Source organism: Palaemon carinicauda, chromosome 17, assembly GCF_036898095.1.
Source record: "Palaemon carinicauda isolate YSFRI2023 chromosome 17, ASM3689809v2, whole genome shotgun sequence".
Taxonomy (NCBI): Eukaryota; Metazoa; Arthropoda; class Malacostraca; order Decapoda; family Palaemonidae; genus Palaemon; species Palaemon carinicauda.
The window spans coordinates 119,621,794-119,629,293 of record NC_090741.1 but is presented as its reverse complement, the minus strand read 5'-3'; positions in this window follow the sequence as shown (position 1 = coordinate 119,629,293).

Below are 7,500 nucleotides of genomic sequence, written 5' to 3'. Positions count from 1 at the left end.
AGTTAATGTGGGTAAGAGTAAGGTTATGAGATGTACGAGAAGGGAAGGTGGTGCAAGGTTGAATGTCATGTTGAATGGAGAGTTACTTGAGGAGGTGGATCAGTTTAAGTACTTGGGGTCTATTGTTGCAGCAAATGGTGGAGTGGAAGCAGATGTACGTCAGAGAGTGAATGAAGGTTGCAAAGTGTTGGGGGCAGTTAAGGGAGTAGTAAAAAATAGAGGGTTGGGCATGAATGTAAAGAGAGTTCTATATGAGAAAGTGATTGTACCAACTGTGATGTATGGATCGGAGTCGTGGGGAATGAAAGTGATGGAGAGACAGAAATTGAATGTGTTTGAGATGAAGTGTCTAAGGAGTATGGCTGGTGTATCTCGAGTAAATAGGGTTAGGAACGAAGTGGTGAGGGAGAGAACGGGTGTAAGAAATGAGTTAGCGGCTAGAGTGGATACGAATGTGTTGAGGTGGTTTGGCCATGTTGAGAGAATGGAAAATGGTTGTCTGCTAAAGAAGGTGATGAATGCAAGAGTTGATGGGAGAAGTACAAGAGGAAGGCCAAGGTTTGGGTGGATGGATGGTGTGAAGAAAGCTCTGGGTGATAGGAGGATAGATGTGAGAGAGGCAAGAGAGCGTGCTAGAAATAGGAATGAATGGCGAGCGATTGTGACGCAGTTCCAGTAGGCCCTGCTGCTTCCTCCGGTGCCTTAGATGACCGCGGAGGTAGCAGCAGTAGGGGAGTCAGCATTATGAAGCTTCATCTGTGGTGGAAATGTGGGAGGTTGGGCTGTGGCACCCTAGCAGTACCAGCTGAACTCGGTTGAGTCCCTGATTAGGCTGAAGGAACATAGAGAGTAGAGGTCCCCTTTTTGTTTTGTTTCTTTGTTGGTGTCGGCTACCCCCCAAAATTGGGGGAAATGCCTTGGTATATGGATATGGATATATATATATAAATATATATATATATATATATATATATATATATATATATATATATATATATATATATATATATATATATAAATATATATATATATACATATGTGTGTATGTGTTTGTTTGTGCGCGCCTCTGTGTATAGGTGTCTATGCCTGTGTTTGGAAATTCATGTATATAACATATGTGTATATATATATATATATATATATATATATATATATATATATATATATATATATATATATATATATATATATATATATATATATACCTGATTATCTCTCTAAATTCGAAGTTCCATCTAATAACAGACATTTTTTTTTCTTTTTTTGGGGGGGGCTTTCTATTCTTTTTATTACTTTTCGAATGCCTTATCACATCTGTATCAACTTCTAACAAACCAAAAATTTCATCGAGGTGAGCTGACTATTCATTTTCTATTTTTCATTTCAGCTCTTGTTGACTACAATTTAAATACACTCGGAACCGAATCAGCTTTGGAAAAGTGATAAAAAAACACTGGATTCATAATAATCACTATAGTTATTTCAATACTTCCTATGATTACGCCATACAAAGTCTGAGTATATATATATATATATATATATATATATATATATATATATATATATATATATATATATATATATATATATATAATATATATATATATATATATATATATATATATATATATATATATATATATATATATATATATATATATATATATATATATATATATATATATATATATATATATATATATATATATATATATATATATATAATATTTATATATATATATGCATATATATATATATATATATATATATATATGTATATATATATATATAACAGATTTTGAGCGAAGCGAAAAATCTATTTTTGGGTGAGATAGCCATGTCGTCCTGATGGAAGTTCCTATAGGGTAGCTTCCTAGGGTATATTACAACTACGGCGATATTCCCAGAGAATTTACCTTAAGGTACCAGAATTCTAACTCCTGGAGCGAGTATCCCTCGTGAAAGGGATATCGCGACATATCAGAGGACGTATTCTAGACACGTCACATGGCAATCTACGACCTGAACAGAGATTCGTCTCGTAGGAGGGAGATTGACGAGATACGAATTCGGGAAAGAAAAAGGGGAGCCGCTCCCAAGGCTTCCCTATCCCCCGATTCGTATGCGTGCCTGGCGCCAATCCTGGCGCCATCTGTATTCCTTGTAGCGTACACGAGGTGCTACAGATACTGTATGTAGGGAGGGGGCCTACAGCCCTTTCTTAGAAAGGCAAGGGCGGGTCCATCAGGACGACATGGCTATCTCACCCAAAAATAGATTTTTCGCTTCGCTCAAAATCTGTTTTTTGGGCTCAAGCCATGTCGTCCTGATGGAAGTGTACCAGAGCATTACTGTATCTGTGGATTCTCAGAACGTGCCGTACTCCCCGGAGATATTTATTCCCGGTCGACTAGACCTAGAGACCTAAGATGTTACCGTTATACATCTTTTCAACTAACTATAAACTATGTTAGAGCTTCCTGCCCCCTACAGGGAAGAGTCCTACTAGACTCTGGAAAGTCTCGAAGAGTACATATATCTATGTATGAATACCAGGCAAGCTAATATAGTGGTCTCGCCCTATATTAAGTAAAGCATAGTTTGTAAAGGACCACTGCGTCAATATGAAATATCGACCAGTTTTCCGCACAATACTTGTATTGGCCAAAGGTTTTATATCCGCATAGGAGGAAAACCAATGCAACATAGCTTGCATAAAGGAACAATTCTATTAGAATTATCCCAGATAAGGTATATAGAATGAATGCTCAATTATACCAATAAATTGACACAGGTGAAGGAGACGCAAGGTTCTCAAGAACAAGCTTATTGACAGACAATAAACAGACAGGTTAACCACAATTATACATATATATATAAGAAGAGGATAACCCAAAACTTTAAGCATAAGTATGATAGTAAACAGGGCTTGTTTGTCTGAAAGAAAAACATTAGATGCCACTTTTAAGATACCGAGGTATCAAAGTCATAAAAGCCTGTATTACAAATCAATGACATTAGCGTTAGAAACGCTCGGCACACATGTCTGCACTTATGCTAGGTTCACCTTCGGAAATGGAACAGTCTGGATGGGCAACACAGTGCCCTCACTTAGTTTGTAGTACAGTATGTAACTACACACTCACCCTGGAATTAATCGTCCCAATTAAGACCACTGTTCCTCGCAGAGTTAAACAGTAGGGTTAACACCGCGACCCACTGCTACCACAGATCTCTTTTAGTTCCTCTACTTGCTTCGCATAGTGGCGAAAGAACACTCTGGAAGACTTCCAGCCAGTGTATGAACGGAGATGTTCAAAATCCATGCAATTAAAGAAATTTAAGAATGAGGCAACTTTCCTCGGATCGTGACCTGCGGGTGTATTGTCAGGATCCGCTCTGCGAATAAAATATGTGATTTTTGCTCTGAGTTGATTCAGAGATAAATTTGAGCCTGATGTTTCTCCCCTGAATAGTTGACCACCCTTGAAGTCTGAAGTTCTATGAAGATAGACCTTTAGGCATTCTACTGGACATAGAGATGCATCTTCTTTCAGAGGGCAGATTCTCCAGGGACCCCACCTGTTGGTGGGTAACTCATTCTTGGCGAGAAACGTAGGATCCGGAAACAGGTTCAGTTCTTCCCCATCCAGGAACTGAACACGACCTGCCTCTCTCGAGAGGCTACAATTTCACTAACCCTGGCCCCGGACGCGAGTGCAAATTAGGAAAATAACTTTTTGTGTCAAATCCTTTAACGCACATTCTTCATTGCTCAACAGAGAAGCGAAATGAAGAACTTGTCTAAAGACCATGAAATGGGCTTTGGAGGTGCTGAAGGTCTGAGCCTAGCACAGGCTTTCGGGACTTTATTAAAGATCTCGTTACCTAGGTCGACCTGGAAGGCATATAGAATGGGTCTTGTCAAAGCAGACTTACACGCTGAAATCGTGTTCGCTGCCAACCCTTGACCATGGAGGTGGGGAAAAAAGATAAGCAGAAGTCTGTCAAGATCTCCTGCGGAATCTTCGCCTTGACAAAAGGCCACCCATTTTCTCCAAGATGACTCATATTGCCTTCTAGTAGATTTGCATTTATATTCCTCAATGAAGTCTATACTGGCTTTCGAAATCCCGAAACGCTTTCTCACCGCTAGGGAGAGAAAATCATGAACTGCAGGGTCCGGGTTTTCTGTAATGAAGCGCAGACAGTTGACTTCTGGACTCGCTGGGTCAGAACTGGATCTGGTAGTGGTACAAACTTCAGCTACAGTTCCAATGCCAGGAGGAACCACACGCTGTTCGGCCACTTGTGGGCCACTATTGCCGCTACCCTTTGAAGGATCTCAGTTTGTTGAGGACCCTCAACAGAAGGTTGTGAGGAGGGAACAGATAAATCTTGGACCATCTGTTCCAGTCGAGGGACATCGCGTCCACTGCTTCCGCTAAGGGGTCCTCGTACGGGGCACGTACAGGGGCAACTTCTTGTTGTCTTTCGTCGCAAAGAGGTCTATCTGCAGTTCTGGGACTGATTCAGAATGAAGGAGAATGATCCTGCGTCTAAGGACCATTCCGACTCTATCGGTGTGAACCTGGATAGAGCGTCCGCTGTCACATTGCGGACTCCTTGAAGGTGAACTGCCGACAGGTACCACTTCTTCTTTTCCGCCAATCGGAAGACGGCCAACATCACCTGGTTGAGAGGTGGTGACCTCGATCCTTGTCGATTCAAGTATCTTACAACTACCTCGCTGTCTATTACCACTTTATGTGGAACCAATGACGCGGGGAGACTTTCTTTAAGGTAAGGAGCACTGCCCTAGCTTCTAGAAAGTTTTATGAGAAAGGTCTTGAATAGCCTGGACCAAGTCCCCTGGACTTTTTTCCGATGAGAGTGACCTCCCCATCCCTCCTTTGAGGCGTCTGAGTGAATCGTCACCGACGGGGGAGGTGGCTGAAGAAGAACCTGACTTCTTTAGATGTCTGGCTTGGGACCAAGGCCTGAGAAGAGTACTTAGCCAAAGCGGCTGGTCTTCTCAGATCTCTTCACGCGTTTGATGCATAACTTCTCCAAACTCCGATTGCATCCTTTAGCTGTGCTCTTAGCACTGGGTCTGTCACCGAAGCAAACTGGAGAGAGCGCAGTACTCTCTCCTGCTCGTGTCTTGATATCCTTTCGGAATCTTGAAGTCTCTTGACAGAACCCGCTATCTCCTTCCTTTTCTTCGCTGGGGTGGAGAAACGGTGTGACAAAAGGTCCCAGTGGATCTTAGCCACTGGAACTTTTGAGATGGAGAAAGTCGAGACTTTTTCTGTTGATCTTGAAGCCTAGGTACTCTAGGAACTGGATCACTGACTGGAAGCTTGCAAGCATTCTGTCTCGGATGCTGCCCACACCAACCAGTCGTCCAGGTAGGCTACTACCTGAATTCCCTTTAGGCGAAATTGTTTGAGAGCTACGCTCGCAAGCTTCGTAAAAATCCTTGGGGCTATGTTTAGCCCGAATGGCATGGCTCCGAAGGCGTATAGTCTTCGCTGTAGCCTGAACCCTAGGTAGGGGGAGAGTCGATGGCTAATTGGAATGTGCCAGTAGGCATCTGACAAGTCTATAGAGACGGAATATGCCCTCTTGGGCAGTAAGGTCCTTATGTGTTGCAGTGTTAGCATTTTGAATTTGCAATTCACTATGAACTTGTTAAGTGGCGACAAGTCCAGAATGACTCTGAGCTTTTCCGAGTCTTTCTTGGGAACACAAAACAGCCTCCCTTAGAAATTGATGGGCTTCACCCTTTTTCTCCAACCGTTCTTGAACGTACTCCTCCATAACGGGGGTGGAGTGTTGGAAAAAACCGAAGGTACGGGGGTGGAGTGCTGTACCAGCTCCCGCCCAATCCATTCTTGAGTAGGCTGTGGGCCCAGGGATCGAAGGTCCACCGATCCCGAAATTTCAGAAGTCTCCCTCCTACCGGTATCACCTCACTTGGACTGCCGTCCTGAGGTCTTGCCTTCCTGACCACGACCACCCCTGAATCCCCTTCCCCTTGAGGGGCGTCTAGACGAGCCTCTGGCTGCTCCTCTAGGCTTTGCTCGGAAGGAAGTAGACTGCCCTTCGAACGCTGGGGTGAATGCCGTGGACTGTGTCGACACGGCCTGGGGTACCCACTGAAAGGTGGTCGGGGTTTGTGCCACGATCTGGGGCACTGGGGGCAATGGCAATTGCAGTTGCTGTTGCTGTCTAAGAGGCTTGGCTGGCCGAGACGGTAGCCTAGTCCTCATAGTCTTCCTCTTTGGTTGAGGACCCTCATCCGGGGAAGACTTTCTTTTGATAGCCAGGTCCCACTTCTGGAGAAGGTTTCTATTCTCCAAGGTGGCTTTATCAAAAACTTCTTTGACCAAGTCGGTAGGGAAAAAGGTCTTTTCCCCAAATGTTGGAGGAGATTAGTTTCTTTAGCTCGTGCCTCACTGTAGCCGAGGTAAACACGAACTCCCTACAAGCTCTCCTTGCCTTGACGAAGCCATAAAGGTCCTTCGTCACTGTGGCCAGATGAGGCTTGGCCACTACCATGAACATTTCATGGACCTTGGGGTCACTTGCCATCGTCTCGAGAGTAGTCTGAAGAGACATTGAGGCAGTCAGTCTTTCTTTTGTATCGAGCTCACTTCGCAAAAGAAAGTCAGACAGCTTAGGGGGGTCCTTGCCGAACTGACGTCCGGCAATATCAGCCTCCAACTTTCCACTTAGAACGTAAGATGGACGTCCTTCCAATCTTTGTGGTCCATAGGCAGGGCCAGCGACAAGGGTTTACACTCCTCTAGGGAGGGGCAAGACTTGCCGGCCTCGATTGCTTTTAGTACAGCCAGAAACCCTTTCTGTAAAAAGGGGGAAGGCTCTAGTAGGCGAGGACACAAAGGAAGGGAGCTTCTTATTCAATGCAGCTACCTTTGAGTTAGAGAAGCCCCTCTCTTTCATCGAAGATGAAAGTAGAGCTTGAGCCTTAGCATGGTCATCACTATGACCTCCTTCGGCTCTGCCTCCTCCTTTGAAGCTGGTTCCTTCCTCAGCCGGACATAACAGTCCGGATATGGTGCCTTGCTGGGCCAGAATTCCACCCTCCAGGGGAACTGAGCCCAGCATATCCGAGATGACGATCTTTCCAGTCGTCATCGAAATGTGCTCAGCATACCTCCATGGGTTAGCATCCGAGCACAAAGGAAGGTCTTTCACATTGAGCTTTTCTGGGGCCCATGTGATTCTGCAAGGCACTGCATTCACAGTTCCATTGCAGCCGCCTTCTCCTGATTCTCCTTCTGCATTTGTTGGATCATTCCAACAATAGAAGAGAGGGCCTGTCCCAGCTCTACTGGGAGACCGGCCGATGTAGAGGGACTTGAACTTCATCCTGGGCTTCTGCAAGGAGGTCTTCCTCCTGACACCCGTCCACATCAGATATCCTGTCATTTAGCTGGATGTCTTGCATCGCGACCGCGACTTCAGCATCCA